We start from the raw sequence: 19,910 nt of genomic DNA on the forward strand, positions 1-19,910 counted from the left end.
AATAGGTCACAAACAGAATTCAAAGTAGGTGCCAGAAGATTAATTCTTGAGCTAATTTTGTAATTAGTTAGTGAGTCAAAATGCAACCTAGTAATGTTCATTCTCCTCCAAGCCTCCACACATGGATACATCCTTTGTGAAGCAGTTCACAAACTGGAAGTCATCTGAAAAGGTGATATGATGCCATTCATTTGTTCACTGTTGTCACTGGGCAAACCAGTATTGGTTAGGCTCTCTACCATTGAGTCAAGGAAAGCTGCAACAATGCAGAGAGTTTGTGGTGATCCAGATATTGTTGTGCTGACCGTGAAGATACTAGTATAGGTGAAAACAAGCCCATTTGCTAACTCAGTGTATGTGATAGGCTGTATGATTGTGTACAGCTGAGCATATAACATGACTGCCCTCTCAGGTACCAGTTGCATGGGTCTGTTGAGATCCTGTATAGCATTAAGTACGACCCTACTGAATCCATCGATTCCATATGTGCATGACAGTCATGAGATTGTGACCAGCATGGGCGGCAATATTAAAGATCAATTCTCTGCAGACTTGATAGATCATAATCCTGTTTGATTCTGACATGTTCTGATAGGCATTGTTCCTTCTTACATAAGGCACAACATGATTGTCTCACAAATATTCAAATGTGATTTCTGAATGAGAAACTTGCTGTATAATCTTTCCTTATATACAGAATGTAGAAGGCATTACTCCTGCCTGTTCTCTGTGATTCTGCCGAAATGCTAATCATTTACATTTCCAAGCATTACGAGCATGTAGTACATATCATGCCATTGTGCACTCTTGCATGTCATCTTTGTGTTGTCACCATTTTAATGGCCAGCAATGAATATAAAGTAATACAGAAGTAATTCTCATAATATTATCAGTGTGAGTATATTATCACTAGTCACAATTTTTTGATAGTATAGCAAGTATTAGTATACTTTGCAGAGGTATCGACTGTTAAAGTAAATAAATCTGAACTGTGCTTCCTCTCCTCTCTGCGGTGGTGCTTGGTTCTGTGTTGTGAATTTCTTTGCAACTAAGAGTTTCTTTTGTTTTCTACATTTTTAGTCTTTAAAGTTTTTGTTGTTGCTATTAGTCATCTTTGAGATATTAAAGGAAGATGATCATTATTCCTAAAAGTGTTATGTCCTAAGTTCATCCACAACAAGATATGGGTCCAGGTTTGAACGCTTCAATTTCTGAGAATTATAGTATTCGTTCATGAGACTATTTTCCGTTTACTAGGATATTCGTGAGACTGCAAAATTTTTGGAATGGGAGACACAGTGCTTCAGTTGCGTGATGATATTAGTCGTACAAACACTCGCAAAAATGGTTCAAATGGCTCTGAGCACTATGGGACTTAATATCTAAGGTCATCAGTCCCCTAGAACTTAGAACTACTTAAACCTAACTAACCTAAAGACATCACACACATCCATGGCCGAGGCAGGATTCGAACCTGCGACCGTAGCAGTCACGCGGTTCCAGACTGACGTGCCTAGAACACCGCGGCCACAGAGGCGGATTCACAAGGAATGATTAACTTCAGAAGAACAACTACAATGTTGGCATGAGAGATTCGGTCATCAAAATAAACGTCATATACAAGATGTGCTCTCTCATTTCGGTATATCAGTTAAGTGCCCTGATTTCTTGGTAACTCCCGCCGTAAACCATTTAGCTATCGCAGATCGTCCACAAACTGTTGGTGAGTTGATAATCGCAGACGTTAATGGAGCCATGTCTATTGATTCTATGAGTGGTTTTCGTTAATATGTGATTTTCAAAGATGATTTTTGTCGTTTCGTTCGGATATATTTCATGCGAAATAAATCTGAAGTGGCTAAAAATTCGAAAACATTTTTGAAAGAGTGTGGTGCTATTGGTCATAAACTAAAAGTACCGGTATTTCGGTCTGACGGTGGAGGAGAGTTTGATTGTAACGTGGTAGCTGCTGTTCTACGAGACTGTGGTACTGAGTTTCGTCTCAAGTGTCCAGACACTCCTGAGCAAAATGGTGTTACTGAACAACCAGATAGATGTATAGTTGAATTAGCTCTCTCAATGTTAACGTATAGCAACTTACCAAAATCATTTTGGGCTCATACATGTGACACAGCCGTTTTTCTACTCAAATGTACTGGGAAGTCAAGTGTTGAAAGTGAAACACCTTTCGAATTGTGGACTGTCAAAGTGTTTAACAGTTTTAACTATTTACGAATTTTTGTATCAAAATGCTATGTTTATTTGCCAAAGAAATTTCGTTCTAAGTTCGATGAAAAGACAACACCTGCTCACTTCATTGGCTACGTGAATGACAAAGATGGTTACAAAGTGTGGATTCCATGAAAACATCGTATGATGAAAGCACACAATGTTGATTTTCAACCAGAAAAGCTACGTACAACTGGAAATTCCATTGAATTGGAATTTAATTCCGTACCTGAAGAAACAGGAGAGAAAAGTGAATCTACTGTTGATCAGATTGAAACTAGTGACCAAGAAATGAGAAAAGAAAGAAGACTACCTCTTGCTTAAATTCATGTAGCCCTGGTGATTCAATGAATATTTTGTCAGAATAGTGGAAAAGACAGTGAGCGAAATTCCACACTCTGTCCTAGATCCGACTGCAAACATAATAAATGCAGACAGTAGCAGTATTCAAAACTGGAAGTAAGTACACCCTGAAGACATGATAAAAATTGTGAACTCCTACAAACACTCAGAAAGTGTAGACATCTATGGCATGTCCTGCACACTACTAAAAAAATTGCTGCAGATTTAGCTCAGCCACAAGCCAGAGCAATAAACAAATGTCTATCGTCTTGTGTCTTCCCAGACTTCCTTAAACTGGCGCGTACAGTACCAACATATAAGAAGGGGGATCCATGCGAGGTGTCCAGCTTCAGACCAATCTCAGTGGTACCAGTACTAGCTGAAGTTACTGAGTCTGCAATGCACTGCCAGGTACTGAATTACTTTCAGGAGAACAACTTATTCCAAAACACACAGCACGGATTCCGCAAAGGGAGGTCAACAGTGACAGCCACACTGGACTTATTAAAAACGATTCGACAGAGTTTTGAAGATAGAGAGAGAGTGTGGCACTGACACTCTGTGTCCTCAGCAAAGCCTTTGACTGCATGTCACACACAACACTAATAGCCAAGTTAAGATGCTATGGTGTTGGAGGTGTTCTTCTATCAACACTTCAATTTTATTTGGAAAACAGAAAGCAGGTAGTATCAGTGCATGGAGCAACTTCTCTTGAACAAAAACTGGAACATGGAGTGCCCCAAGGATCAGTCTTAGGACCTCTCCTATTCCTCATATATGTCAATGATACGAGCTGTAACAGTCAAATGTTGCAGTTTGCACATGACATTACCCTTATTGCCAAAGGACATACAGCCGTAGAAGCTCTTCGTGCATCAAATTTGATGTTTGAAGAAATGAAGGAATGGTTCATCATAAATAAAATGAAGATCAATGAAGAAAAAACCCAACATTTGATATGCAGTCTAACCAACATTGAAGGGCAAGAGAACAGGGAGACTGTCAGACTACTGGGCTTCAAGATTGACAGCAAACTCTCCATGAATGATCACACTGCATATGTATGCACCAAACTTTCTCGTGTGACATATCTTCTGAGAAAGCTGAAGAGAGTAATAACTGACCAGTTTCTCACAATAGTCTACCATGCTCTCTTCCACAGCTACATTAGCTATGGGCTGTTGTTATGGGGACACTCCTCAGGCTGCAAAGATGTGCTGCTATCACAAAAAAAAGCCATCAGGATCATATCCTCTAGCAAAAGACTGGACCACTGTAAGCCTATTTTCACAAGGCTAGGCATAATGACTGTTTTTAGCCAGTATGTGTTTTTCTGCCTCATTTATATAAAAGAAAATCAAAGGAATTTTAGCATAAGACAAGAAATACATAATCATGACACTCACTGTAAGAGGAACATTGAAGTGCCAAGGTGTCACCTATCAAGTACACAAGACAACTTTCCAACAGTCGCCCTAAAAATGTACAATCAACTGCCTCCAGAAGTGAAATCCCTGCCACCTGAATTATTTCGGAAAAAATTGCTCAGGACTTGAAACAACATCCACTATATTCCGTGGAAGAGTTTTTCAACAGTGGTTCTAGTGAATGGACAAAATAATAAATATTGTTATGTTTTATATATAATTTTGCCTAAATTTAATCTTTTTATGTTCTCAGTTAACTGCACATTTAATTTTGTGTTTTACGTAAAGTACATATTTTGCCAAAACGAAACTTTATGTGTGTGATCTACATGGTTTTGTAAACACTTTGCTTTATGGTATTTTCATTTGCTGCTATGAAGTTTCACTTTCCTGTTTAGTTATATTTCATTTTCTCTATGTTCTATGTGTTTTTGTGCACTGCATAAATATTTTCTTTTATTTGTAATATAAATTTTATATTGGTGTTGTATAAATGTTAGTTGATAAACATTGTATTTTTGACGCAGTCTGTCCAGCCATGGCTGGTAAACGACGAAGATATAGTAAAAAAGTAATAAAGTAACAAAGAATGAGTTACCAAATCGACGTCCAGTTCGTGAAATACGTCCCCCAGTAGATTTAGTGACTATGAATTATGATACCAGCCTCACCCGTCGCAAGAAGCAAAAGCATTACTTTGCGTGACAAAAGCTATCCATGAAGAGCTTGCACCAGCAAACTTCAACAAAGCTATGGAAAGCAGTAATCACAGTGAATGGTTTAATGCGATGAAAGAAGAAATGAAGGCATTTGAAGAAAATCATTCCTGGGACTTGGTAGAACTGCCTAAAAGAAAACGTGTTATCGATAATCGATGGGTGCTTTGTATTAAATATAAGCACGGTCAACTGTTAGACAGTGAAATAAGCCTGATGGATCCATTGATCAATACCACAGTCTATATATTATTTGTGTTGATACCATGCACGCTTGGTTGTGCACAGTGTGTTTCAACGTGCCGGACTTGATTATAATGAAACATTTAGTCCAGTTGCTCGTTATGACGCTATTCGTGTTGTAATAGCGCTTGCAGCTGAAGAAAATTTGAAACTTATTCAGTTCGACGTTAGAACTGCATTTTTATATGGTGACTTGGATACAAAAATATACATGACTCAACCAGAAGGTTTCGTTGACGGGTCAGGTCGTGTTTGTCGACTGAAGAAATCATTGTATGGACTTAAGCAACCACCTCGTTGCTGGAATAATATGTTTCATTCATTCACGACAAAAATTGGTTTTATTAGTTCAACAGCAGATCCTTGCATTTACATTCGACAAAGCAAAACAGAAAAATTGATGATTGCTATTTATGTCGATGATGGTCTTATCGCAGGGACAACTGAAAATGCAGTGAATTCATTTTTAGATATGTTAAAGTCTGAATTCAAAATAACAGTGGGATCTTTAGAATCAATTTTAGGTTTGCAGATAGAGCAACGAGAGTCTGGCTTGTTTATTTCACAGCGAGCATACACAGAGAAGATTCTACATCGTTTTAACATGGCTGATTCAAAACCATTAAAAACTCCATGTGATAATGAACAATTAGACACTAAATATAGCAATACTCTTGACAACAACGTTGCTTATTGTTCGGCTGTGGGATCATTAACGTGCCTGGCATGCTCTACTCGTCTATATCTCGCGTATGCTGTTTCAAAAGTTGCTCAGTCTATGGCTAAACCCACTTCTTCTTATTGAAACGATGTAAAACGTAGTTTCCGATGTCTTCACGGTACTTCAGACTTAGGTCTCTTCTATACTTAATCTAGCGGTAAACTTTGTGCCTATGCTGATGCTGACTTGGCTGGCAACACTAAAATAAGATGATCACCAAATGGTTTTGTTTCAGTGATTGGTGATTCGGCTGTAATGTGGACATCTCAACTGCAAAAATCAGTTGCATTATCCACCACTGAGGTGGAGTTCGTTGCTGCAAGCGAAGGAGCCAAGGAGTTATTATGGCTCAACAGACTGCTGTTGGAGATCAGTGGAAAAAAAACACGCCCGTATTGTTCATTGACGATGCACGTGACATTAAATTAGTGAAAAATGCAGAGTTCCACAAACTTTCTAAGCACATCAAAGTACGGTATTATTTTGTGCATGAACTCTATCAAAATGGGAATATCAATGTGGAATATGTGTGTACTGAAAATCAGCTTCGTGATATGTTTAAAATCAAACAAATTTAAAGTAATGTGCATAAAGACAGGACTTCGTAACTAATGTATTTTGACCTCTTATTTTTTTAAAAAGTTGTTCAGTGCACCACAGTTTGATTTGTGGGGAAGTGTTAAAGTAAATAAATCAGAACTGTGTTTCCTCTCCTCTATGCGGTGGTGATTAGTTCTGTGTTGTGAATTTCTTTGCTCCTAAGACTTTCTTTTGTTTTCCATGTTTTTACTCTTCGAAGTTTTTGTTGTTGCTAGTAGTCATCTTTGAGATATTAAAGAAAGAAGATCAGTATTCGTAAAAGTGTTGTGTTCTTGCTACAAAATTATCTCATAAGTTCACCACAACATCCACCAGTGGCTTCTTCTGCCTGTCAAAGGGTAACTTCATTCATTATACATCCTTAAACGGTCTCTTTCATGATAACATTTAGAGAACATTGTTGTATCTTTATCCTCTTGTAATGTTTTGTGATTCCTGGCTGTATGAGGAGAGGGTGGTATGATAGATGGGTGGCTGGTTTCCTCCCACTACAACACAAAATGTACAGGTGGTTAAAATACACTTTATTACAGGAACTAACTGAGTACTTAACTTCAATAATGTCCGATTTGAAGTTCTGTGGTTATCAGCAATCAAATAACATCTACTAATTCTCGAATCTTGTCTGTGTCCATGACACAACTACATTGAAGTGCCAAAGAAACTGGTACACCTGCCTAATATTGTCTAGAGCCCCAACGAGCACGCAGAAGAGCCGCAACATGATATGGCATGGACTCGACTAATGTCTGAAGTAGTGCTGGAGGGAACTGACACCATAAATCCCACAGGGCTGTCCATAAATCCATAAGAGTATTAGGACGTGGAGATCTCTTCTGAAGAGCATGTTGCAAGACATGACGGATATGCTCAATATTGTTCATGTCTTGGAAGTTTGGTGGCCAGTGGATGTGTTTAAACTCAGAAGAGTGTTCCTTGAGCCACTCTGTAGCAATTCTGTGCGTGTGGGGTGTTGCATTGTCCTTTTTGAATTGCGCAAGTCCGTCAGAATGCATAATGAACATGAATGCAGCAGGTGATCAGACAGGATGCTTACGTACGTGTCACCTGTCAGTCATATCTAGATGTATCAAGGGTCCCACATCACTCCTACTGCATACACCCCACACCATTACAGAGCCTCCACCAGCTTGAAGAGTCTCCTGCTGACATTCAGGGTCTGTGGATTCATGAGGTTGTCTCCATATGCGTACATGTACATCCACTCGATACAATTTGAAATGAGACTTGTCGTCTGACCAGACAACATGTTTCCAGTCATCAACAGTCTAATGACGGTGATGACAGATCCAGGCGAGGCTTAAAGCTTTGTGTCGTGCAGTCATCAAGGGTACATGAGTGGGCATCCGGCTCTGAAAGCCCATATCGATGATGTTTTGCTGAATGGTTCACATGCTGACACTTGTTGATGTTCTGGCACTGAAATCTATAGCAATAAGCGGAAGAGTTGCACTTCTGTCACGTTGAATGATTCTCTTCAGTTGTTATTAGTCCTGTTCTTGCAGGGTCTTATTTTTTTTGGCCACAGCAATGTCGGAGATTTGATGTTTTAGTGGATTCCTGATATTCCAGGTACACTCGTGAAATGGTTGTTTGGGAAAATCCCCACTTCATTGCTACCTCGGAGATGCTGTGTCCCATCGTTCATCCACCGTCTATAACCGCACGTTTAGACTCATTTAAAGCTGGTTCTTGAAACTTTGTTGATAGCCTTTCTCGGGACAATTTATATCTGTCTTCAAGAGTCTTCCAGTTCAGTTCCTTCATTATCTCTGTGACAATCTCCCACAGATCAAACAAACCTGTGACCTTTCATGCTACCCATCTCTGTATATGTTCAACATCCCCTCTTAGTCCTATTTGGTGCAGGTCCCACACACTGGAACCAGTCACACAAGTGATTTGTAAGCCCTCTCCTTTGTAGACTCATTGAGCTTCCCCGGTAATCTACCAATAAACCAAAGTCTACCACCTGGCTTACCTACAACTGAGCCTATGTGATCATTCCATTCCATATCCCTACAAACTGTTACACCAAGGAGTTTGTATGAGTTGGCCGATTCTAGGAGTAACTCTTTGATATTACAGACATAGGGTACTACGTTTTTTCGTTTTGTGAAGCAAACAATTTTACATTTCTGAACATTTAAAACAAGTTGACAATCTTTGCACCACTTTGAAATCTTATCAATATCTGAGTGAATATTTATGCAGGTTCTTTCACACAGCACTTCATTATAGATAACTGCATCTTCTGTAAAAAGTCTGAGCTTACTATTAATTGACTGCAAGGTCATTAATATACAACATGAATAGCAAGGGTCCCAACACAGTTCCCTGGGGCACACCTGAAGCTACGTCTACATCTGACAAGGATTCTCCATCCAAAATGACATACTGCGTTTTTCCTATTAAAAAATCCTCAATCCAGTCACAAAATTTCACTTGATACCCCCTCATATGATCGAACGTTTGACAATAAGTGTAGGTGTGGTATTGAGCCAACTGTTTTTCGGAAATCAAGAAATACTGCATCTACCTGACTGCCTTGATCCAAAGCTTTCAGTATGCCATGTGAGAAAAGTGCAAGATTGGTTTCACATAATCGATGTTTTCGCAATCCATGCTTATTGGCATAGATGATGCCATTCTGTTTAAGATACCTCATAATGTTTGAGCTCAAAATATGTCCTAAGACTCTAAAACAAATCTGTGTTAAGGATAGTGGACGACAATTTTGTGGATAACTTCTACTACAATTCTTGTAAATGGGTGTGACTTGTGCTTTTCTTCCAAGAACTGGACACGGTTTTTTGTTTGAGGTCTCTACAACAGATCATAACTAGAAGAGGGTCGAACTCAGCCACAAAGACGGTATAGAATCTGATAGAGATTCCATCGTGCCCTGGAGCTTTGTTCAATTTTAACGATTTCAGCTGTTTCTCGACACTACTGGCAATAATATTTATTTCATTCATCTTCTCATTGGTATGAAGATTAAATTCGATTACTGATAAAGGGGCATATCCTTTCGTTCCTGTGAAGTGGCGATGTCATATTTTTTAATCTTTTCACACCTTGGCACACCCCAGAGTTAGGGCAGCAGCTCAGTTGATAGCAGAAGAAGTCGTCTGCTAAGGAATGCAGAGGACTGCCTGCACTTGGTGAGGTAATGCTTACAGTGTCAAAAGTACAAGATTAATAGACACGTCTTGGTTCCGATTTGTGATTTTCCTCCTCCTTCTGGGAGATTTTCTCACTTGCATGTGGATATCATAGGCCCTCTCCCTCCATCTGATGGATGTCATTTCTTGGTTATCATGATAGACCATTTTACTTAATGGCCAGAGGCAGTGTCTGCACAACATATACTGGCAATTTCAGTGGCACGTGTTTTGGTTTCTAATTAGCTCTCGCGCTTTGGCGTCCTACAGACAATAACTTCAGACAGGGCAATTTGAGTGCCAATAATTTACAGAGTTGTTACAAATATGTGAATGTAAACATATCCACACTATGAACTACCATCCTGCTAGTAATGGGATGGTGGAAGCTATGCAGTGAACATTAAAGACGGTGTTAGCTTGCTGTGCAGAATCATGGTCTTCTGAACTACCATTACTTTTACTGGAATTGCACAGAGGACATGGGTGGTTTTGAAAAGCAGCGTGTGTGTGGTGAACCTTTGAAGGTACCTTGTGTTTTCTTCTTGCCCTCACTCCCAATCTGGTATGCAAATTGGTGACTATGTAGAATTTTTGCGCAACCTAGACACATATGTTCCGTCTGGGACCAAAAATCCCTATAATGCATAATGTAAGATCCATCTTTTTCCATGAATACTTGAATACGCATCATACACACATACCTTGTGCAACATGACAACTCTCATTACTCACTCTTATTATCTCGTGTAACTCATTTGCGACACCTCCCTCCGTGAGGGAAAATTTTGTAGTTTGTGCCTTCAGAGACCATAAACTTGTTAATGCATGCCTCATGAATATATTCCTTTATTTACATTTTTTCTATACATTTCTCCATTACATGCAGTTCTCTTTCTTCATTTATACATATTCACTTTTTCAGTACATCATCAGTCATCAAATACGTTTTTTCTATGTGTACAATTAATCACATATCTTTTTTATCTGCTGCACAGAGTATTTTCCTCTCTTTGAATTACGTGTATTCTTTTATAGTACTTACATCTTGTGGTGTAACTTGTCGGTTCTGTGGAGTAAAATGTTCCATTTATAACATCTTGAGCTGAGGAAAGATGTTCACAGAAACCAGAAACATTGTTTAGGTAGTTGAGTGTGGAACATCCCGCTTTGTGTTTGACATACGTGGAGATTTAGTGTAAAAGGAGTCAGCTCAGAATATCGACAAGGCTCGACAGCAAGTGCATGTCTCCACCTGCTGTGGAGGCCCACTTAAGATTCGGCGTCGCGGCTTGATGGTGCCCTGCAAGTCAGAGCAAAGGGCACAGGCAATAATATCAGCGCCAGGACAATTGAACATTATAGATCAGAACTGTCTAATTAGTACATAAACAGTAGCGGCTGTTGTATAAGACCACAAGAGCATGTGAACACCCTAGTTTTTGACACCTTGCGGATTTATTGGTTATTTTTCTTTGAAAGCTGTTAAATGTTATGTAGATGCTGTAATCTGAAATATGCAGTACTAAGTCTACTGGGCTGTGCTACATATTGCTCCACTAGACTCGGTGATACTTGGTATCAGGGTCGTGAGCACAACTTCAGTTGTGCACATTTTAATGAGCTTCTGCACATGCACAACTGGCGTGGCGTAATTGCCTTACAGGACAAATACATATGGGTTTAACAAACAATGTGTTCGGTTTATGGCATGCTCTGCTATCCGTCACCAGTCAACTACTAATTTACGCCAGTGCCACCAGGTGCTAGCACACTGCAGCAGACTTTTAACTACGTTCGCCATAAGTCCCGCTAGGTGGTAACACACTCCAAGATATGGGAATTCACATACTATATACTAAAATTAGATCGGGCATCAATATATGTTATAGTTATACTGAGAGAAAACCTTTTTTTGTGCGATTTTGAATGAGATATCGCAAACAGAGTTTGGGATTTTATCATAGAGTAATCCATTTGAGGCGCTGAGAACCATAAAGCACATCATTGTCGATTATGAGACCATAGCATTTATTTGTGCTTTTGCCAGCTGTTGATCTTATGATTTATCTGTACTGTAGACTCATATTATACATATATTTGAACATTAACGAAAAGCTATCCCATCATGAGGGTTGGATCCCCTCCGAAGACATCAGATTACAGAGTCAGGGTGAAATCTATGCTTTCGAAGCTCCTGTTGCTGTCTGTCTGTTCACTTGCCTGCCTGCCTGCCTGCCATTGTCGTCCGTCCACCATCGCCGCCGCCGCCGCTGATGTCGTCCGACTGCTCATCTGCTTGCCTGCATGCCTGTTCGCCGCCACCATCGACGCCCGGTGCTGGCCGCTGCCTGCTGTCCGTCTGTCCGTCCATCCGTCTGTCGCCGTCCGTCTGCCGCTGTCCATCGTTGCCGCCGCCAGCTGTTTGTCCGTCCTCCACTGTCCATCGCTGCAGCCGCTGCCTGCTGTCCATCAATCGATGTCCGTCCATCATGAGCCTTCTCACCTTGACTGTCATCTACACATCACCCTCCCCCTCCCCCTCTTCCACTGTCACTACTTGGAGTGCCGACCCTGGTCTCCCTCCTTACACCTCGCCACCGCTCTCTCCACTCACCCTTTCCCTCACTTCCTCCCTTGCTGTGTATCTCCATATCTATGCCCTTTCCCCAGCCTCCACACCCACAGCAGCTCCCATTCCTTCCCACTCCTGCCCCCACCCTCACATACGCCTCCACTGCCGCCTCTGCTGCCACCCCTCAGGTGGTTCACTTCCCCTCTTCATCATCTGCATCCTCTGCAAACATCACGTCATGTTGGGCCACCATCTTCACCACTGAATCAGCTGCTTCTCCCGGCACCTCCACCACACCAATGGGATCTGCCACTGGCCACCTCCCTCTCCTCCCTGTCCCTCTCCCCTCCTTCCAGCCTCCAGTCTCCAAAAAACCTCAGAAATGCGTTATTGCCAACTCTGCTCCCGCCACCTCCCACAATAAGTCACCACCTCCTCCCCCTCCCCCTGTTGTCTGTATGGACACCACTCCTCCTCCAGCCACCTATACCCCAGGCCCCACCCTCCACACCTTTGTCCTGTCAACTCCACACCCTAAGTTCGTTGATGCCTGTGCCCTCACCATTGAGATACGTAAGTATCTCCCTGGTGTTCCCACCTCCCAGCTGATTCCTTATAGGGACTTGGTCCTCATCAAGCCTCCCTCCCCCTCCTTTCACCTGGACCTCCTCTATAAACTCTCACACATTATGTTTGGCCCCCACACATCCCTGACTCCCTTCCTCTCCTCTTCCTCTCCCTGTTAGGCCCAGCCTCCCTGTCGTCCCCCCACCTAGACCACTGTGATCACCAAGCTCATCCTGGTGATCACGTAGGATGAGGTGTTGGCGGAACTGAACTCACACCCGGACATGGAAATTTGCTCTGTCCGACATATCCACAATGACTCTGGTCCCAACCATCACATGCGGATCTTTTCAGAGTCTGACCCCCCTATTGGCCACCTCCTCACCCAGGGTGCCCTGATTTTCCACTGTCGTCACCCAGTTGAATCCTCCAAATTCCCTCCCCAATCCTACCACTACGAGCTCTGCCTCATGTACAATGATCACCTGACCCCCAACTGCAAAGACCCCCCACCTGTCTCCATTGCAAGGCCTCCCACTTTCTTAAAAACTTCCCCAACTTCACCACCCCTCCTTCCTGTAACACCTGCAATGGCCCCCATCCTACCTACTCTCACAAGTGTAAAGCTAAACCCCCTCCTGCCACCCCTGAGCTTACTGTCCCTCTCCATCCTATTGATCCCTCCATCCATCCCAACAATTTTCTCAGTCCACCCCCCATGGCTGAGGACATCATCCGGCTCCTCACCATAGTCATTAACTCTTTTCAACACCCTCATACCCTCCAACAGATCTCCCTCTTCACCCGCTCTGTCTTTCATCTCAACACTTTCGCCACTTACTGCCACAACCAAGCCCACTTCACCTTCACCCACCTCAACACCCTAGTTTAAGCCTCTTCCCTCCCCTCTCTTCACCCCCCTCTCTTCCTGTCATGGCACAACATTAGTGTCACATCCTATTCCAGAATATCCGCTCCTTCTGCACCAACAAATACCTACTCACGAACACCCTATCCCACCACCGGATCGACACCTTCCTCCTGGACGAAACATTTCTCCAGCCCCTCCCCCCCCCCCCCCGCATACTATATGCACCTCTCCCTATATCCTACACCACACTGATGCTGCTGGTCCTCGAGTGCAGGGTGGAGTCGCCATTGGCCACCTTAAGCATATCTCGGTCCGGCCACAACCCCTCCTCAATGACCCCACTGAGCATCTTATCCTCAGCATCTTCTTACCCTCCTTCACCATTATCTGTGCCACCATCTATGGCCGCTCCACTGCACCTCTTCCCTATGATTTCATCTCCCACACTGACTACACCTTCTCCACCTATGTGATTGCCGCCGACATAAACATCCATAGCCGCTCCCCTGCTGCCCTTCGGTGGTGGCATCAGTTCCTCTCCATGATCCAAGGTGACTTTGTTCCACTTCCCCAGCACACCCATCCTGAAAACGAGAACACCCCCTATGTTCTCATTACCTCTGCCAACCTCCTTGGGCATATCACCATCGACATCCTTCACCCCACAGGTTGCAACCACCTCCCCGTCCTTCTCACCATAACGTCTGCTCACCATTCCCCTGTGGCACCAGGCCCTACACACCCTCCCAAGGTCGTCCATGACTACCATCATGCCAACTGGGATGCCTACCGGGACTCCATCGCCACCCAGGTCTAAAGCCACACCTTACCCATCACCATCATGACAACATCATCCATGCCTCGTCATTCCTTCAGAAGGTAATTACTGACGTCGTGGAGGCCTATGTTCCTACTGCAACCATCCACCTCCACTGTCCCACTCTCCCTCCATGGGTTGTCCTCCTCCTCTGCGAATCCCGCCGCCTCTATCGCTCCTTACTGTGCACTCATCACAGGGATACACTCCAACGCCACCTGCAAATACAGAGACATGTATGGAACCTTAGTACAGCAAAGAAACGCTGGGACTGTCGCCAGACCTGTACACGACTCAACGCCACCCTCCATATCAACTCCTCCAAGTACTGGTCTGCCTTCCATCGCCTTACTGGTTCCCATTCCGCATCCCATTACCCCCTTCTCCGTAATGACCATGCCCTTCCCGACAACCTCAGTAAGGTCAACCACTTCGCTTCCCACCTTTCAGGGTATTTTCCAACCCTGATGATCCACACTTTGATTATTCTCATACCTCGGTCGCTTCACTTGTTTCTAGTCTCCAGTATTTGAGGCAGCTGCCACCTTCCGACATCAACACCCCAGTCACATCACAAGACATTAAACTTATCCTCTGATCCAAACACAACACGGCCCCTGGTCACGACTATGTCACCTACCACCACCTTAGAGATAGCCCCTTCTCCTTCCTGACTCTCCTTACCCATCTCCATAATGTCATCCTCTCTACCAGCTTCTACCCTGACCTGTGGAAGACTTCCCGTGTCCTCTTATTCCTCAAACCCAACAAACTCCCTTCTGTCACCTCTTCCTATCATCCCATCTGCCTCACCTCCGTCTTCAGTAAGGTCTTCGAATCCATCCTCTCTTGTCGTATCCATCAGCACCTTAATCAACACCACCTCCTCCCCCTTACCCACTGTGGCTTCTGACCCTCCTTCTCCACCAAAGACCAACTCCTTAACCTCATTCACCTTCTCTCCCTCCAGCTTAACTCCTGTCGCTTCACCATTTTAGTTTCCCTCCAAAATCCCTATGAGCGCGTATGGCATCCAGCCTCCTCTTTAAACTCCAAACCTATGCCCTGAATATCAATTTTGTCCATCTGGTAGCTTCCTTCCTCTCACGCTGTCCTTCGTATATCACCCTTCACAACATCAACTTCACAACATCACCATCATGACATCATCCATGCCACGTCATTCCTTCAGAAGGTAATTACTGACGTCGTGGAGGCCCATGTTCCTACTGCAACCATCCACCTCCACTGTCCCACTCTCCCTCCATGGGTTGTCCTCCTCCTCTGCGAATCCCGCCGCCTCTATCGCTCCTTACTGTGCACTCATCACAGGGATACACTCCAACGCCACCTGCAAATACAGAGACATGTATGGAACCTTAGTACAGCAAAGAAACGCTGGGACTGTCGCCAGACCTGTACACGACTCAACGCCACCCTCCATATCAACTCCTCCAAGTACTGGTCTGCCTTCCATCGCCTTACTGGTTCTCATTCCGCATTCCATTACCCCCTTCTCCGTAATGACCACCCCCTTCCCGACAGGGCTCTGTCCTCTCCCCTCTCCTCTATCTCCTGTACACCACTGATATGCCCAAGCCACCCCCACCTGTCCACCTTCTCCAATACTCTGATGACACTGCCTTCCTGGCTCTCTATCCTATCCTTCAATGGTCCCAATGCACCCTCAAACCCCACCTTGACCAGTTCAGCACTTGGTGTAACCAGTGGTTCCTTCATCTCAACCCCTCCAAAACCCAGACAATCATCATAGGCCACACCACCCGCACCTTCCATCTCCATGACTTCTACCTCACACTTTATGGTTTTCCCCTCCAGCTCCCCCGCACCCTGAGATACCTTGGCCTCACTCTTGACCATCACCTCACCTGGACCCCTCACCTCCTGACCATCCAGCAGAAAGCCCATTCCCACCTCCGCCTCTTGAAACTCCTTTCTGGCCGGACATGGGGATTACATCCTTCCACCATCCTCCAAACCTACAAATCCCTCATCCATCCTATCCTAATTGTCACTCTGTAAATAAGAAAGGGTGCACTGATTGACGAGGCAAAAGCGCAAAAACTGAGTATGATAGCCCCTATGCTTATCGACATGTAGACATCTCAGTTGTCCTTAGGTAGGAGTGATGTGGTCAAAACTCTTTCCTGGATCTCCACACCCACCCGGTTTTACAAGGCCCTCCAAATCCTTGAACACCATGCACTCTGCCTTGCCTTCTGTATCTGTCTTCCCTCTCCCACACAGCTCCTGTACAACCTCATCTCCTTCCCCCACCTCCTCCTTTTCCTCCAACATCTCCGCATCCTTTACACTGTCCACAGGCTTGATCCCCCCACCCCCTGGTTTCCTCCTTACTCTCCACCCCCACCCATTGCCACGCCTCTATCGCTGTATCCCTCCCTCTCTCCACCTCCTCACCCTCCATCTCCTTCATCAGGGCAATTTCCAGCACCTCCCCCTCCCACATGTTGAACTTCGCCGTGACATCTACCCTTCCTTCCAACTGTAACCTGACCTTGTTCCCTCCCCTCCCCAGGCCCCCCTTTTCCTCTTCCCTCCTCCCAGAGCGCTTTTTCCTCATTTCCCCCCCTGAGTCCCTGCACCCCCTCCTCAACTGTGTCCCTCCCATGTCCTTCCCTCCCCAGTCCTCTTCGACATACCCCCACCCATCTCCCCCCTCTCCCCCAACCTCCCTTCTTCCCTTCTCCCTCATCTCCATGCTCCTGGCAGATTCTGTGTTTTGCTCATTGTCATCCGTGTGTTATGTCAGTGTTGTGTTTGGTGTTTCTCCTGTGTGTCGAGAGCTGTGATTTTAATTGTCTGCTGGACTTGTACATAGTGTTATTGTCAGTGATCGTTATGTGCTACGCCGTCCATCGATACTTTTAAGCTGCAGCCATAGTTTGCCTTGTGTTCTTTTAATTGTCCCAGTGTGAGGTTTTTTGTGCACAATACTTTTTTAAGGTTTTTATCTCCATTTTGCAGTCGCCTCTTTTTTGTCTTTTCTCTTCCATTATGTTCTCCCTTTTTTATATTTTTGTCCTCCATATTTTCTCCTTTGTAATTTTAAATGTCTTCTGTTGTATCATCATTGTCTTTTGACTGAAGAACTTTGCATATGCTGCTGCCAGTGCGCCCTGTACGGGGAACTGAAGTGCAATAAAGAAAAAAAAAGCTATCTCACTGGTTTCTCTGATATTCATTTAAATAGAAAGGATCGAAGATGGTGTGCTTTTGGCACTTATGGCTCTCAGTACCTCATTGGTATTGTAGTCAAGTGCCCTTGTTGGTAGATAGTACTATTTGAATTTAATTATTTCCCCAAACGGCAGTTGTGTATTTGGAATTGGTCGTCTATTGTGTACGAATCAGCTTTCCAGTGGAGTGTCTACATGAACTGTGTAGAACCTCTAGTAAGCGCTAACAGAAAAGAAAATTACCAGGAAAAGTTAGCCACAAAGAAACTGCATTCCAGACCAGATTCGTTGTCTGAGAAAGTAACAAAATCAAATAAGTGTGACTACAAGGGAATATTTAACAAAGAAGTGTAGAATAAGCGTAAGTCGTTATGTGGGTGCAACGTAAGAACGCCTTATTTTCAGCCTTTAAGTTAATTTGTTAACTAATACGTGAATTAGGGATGTTGTACATTTGTCAGAAAAAATAAAAAAGCGCTAAAACTCCCACTTTCACAAAAATGCGAAATGGAGAGTAGTGAAAGCTTAAACATTTCGTTCTTGCCTTAAACTGTACTTAATTATAAACAAAACAACAAAATTCCACAAAAACAATTCTTACTTTTTTCAGACAAGTTATGTATATTATTATTATTATTGACAGCAGCTGAAGTTGTATTATCTGAATTTAAAAATTTGTGAACACCCAGAATGCATTCTACGAGCCGCCACTGTACGTCAACACATGCTGCGCTCTACTTTTGAGCTACCAGTTAAGAGAAATCTGTGGCACCCTCAGTTGTAAATGAAATTGTAAATTGGGAACATCACTCTTACAATACACAAAAGTACCGCAAAAGTGACTACATCATTTTAGAAACCTAAATAGGTCGTTACTGTTTCAGCAACCGCCCACTGTAAAAGCTAAGAAATCTTATTTCGTGGCTTAATGGCACTGCATACCAAGTCGACTGCAGTGAATAGCTTCCAGAACGGCAACCACTAGATGTTTGTAAGGTAAAAGTTGCCACACACATCAACCAGGTGACAGCAGATCGTTGGTAGGTGACGCTGGATTGTCAGACATGTCTGATAAATCCAGGAGACCAAGTGCGGACTGCTGCTTCTGTGGCGACACAGAAAATAATATGTCGAACATTTGAGTGTCCTAGTCAAGCAGCTCTCCTACTTACTGGTCAGGGGCATGTTGCACTGCAGCACCTGCCCTGATACCTTATTATGGATGTCAACACAACAGTTTGACTTAAATACAACACTATATATCATACTCATACCATACCTTCGCAACACGTGTCACAATGTGTCTGTAGGATTTCACCAGAAACAAGAGCCATTTTCGAGGACTTGCCTGAAGCTGGGATTACCCATCGTTCTGACAGTCTGCGGCCTTTGTCTTTGCATTGGGTCACAACAAAGATGGCTCATGTTGCTCTTGTTGTGATTACTGATCTTTAAATGTCAGAACAGTTCCAGACAGATGCTCTCTACTAAAAATCCAAGCCTTCATATGTACATTATCAGGCACAAAAGTTTTCAGCATCTTGCACTGCCACAAAGCTTAAAATCAAATTCCTGTCATTCCTTATGACATTCCAAAGACAGTGGTAATTACACCTTTTGACCTATTTGAATTTTTATTTATGTATTTGGTCTCAAAAATGCTGCTCAAGTTGGTCAATGTTTCATGGGCTAAGTGTTGAAAGGGTCTCCATTTTGTGTTGTAAATCTTGATGACATTTTAGTGTTCTTACAAAACGTCCTGGTACATGAACAGCATGCTTAAGAAGTGGATCTTCATGGCCATTTCAAATCTGCGGACCATTTCATAAAACACCTGCTGGTAATAAGTATGTTCTTACGATTATAGATCACTTTTCACACTATCTAGCTATGGTGAGTCTCCCATACCAGTAAGCAAATACAGTTGTCCAAGCTTTAGTTAACAACTGGATACTTAAATTTGACGTATCTGAAGCTATTATCACAGATCAGGGATCTAATATTATGTCTGAATTAATGAAACAGCTATGCCACTTACTAAAAACACGTAAATTACGCACAACTCCATTACACCCTCAGTGCAACAGACGCACAGAAAGAGTTCATCAGAAAATTGGCAAGTTCCTTAGTTACTATATTAACGGACAACATTCTAATTGGGATACGTATTTACCAATAATCGTATTGGTATACAACGCCAAAACGCATGAAGCAACTGGCATGTCACCTTATGAAGTGGTCTATGGGAGAAAAATGCCGTCCCCTTTTGATGTAATCAGGCAGAAAAACGGAAAAGTCGGAGAAACAGTAAAAGATTTCTGTCGAATGATGAAGGATGTATGGAAAAAGGTTCAAAAATCTAATACAAAGGCTTTGGAACGACAGGAAAGATTAGG

This window comes from Schistocerca piceifrons, chromosome X (assembly GCF_021461385.2).
Source record: "Schistocerca piceifrons isolate TAMUIC-IGC-003096 chromosome X, iqSchPice1.1, whole genome shotgun sequence".
NCBI lineage: Eukaryota > Metazoa > Arthropoda > Insecta > Orthoptera > Acrididae > Schistocerca > Schistocerca piceifrons.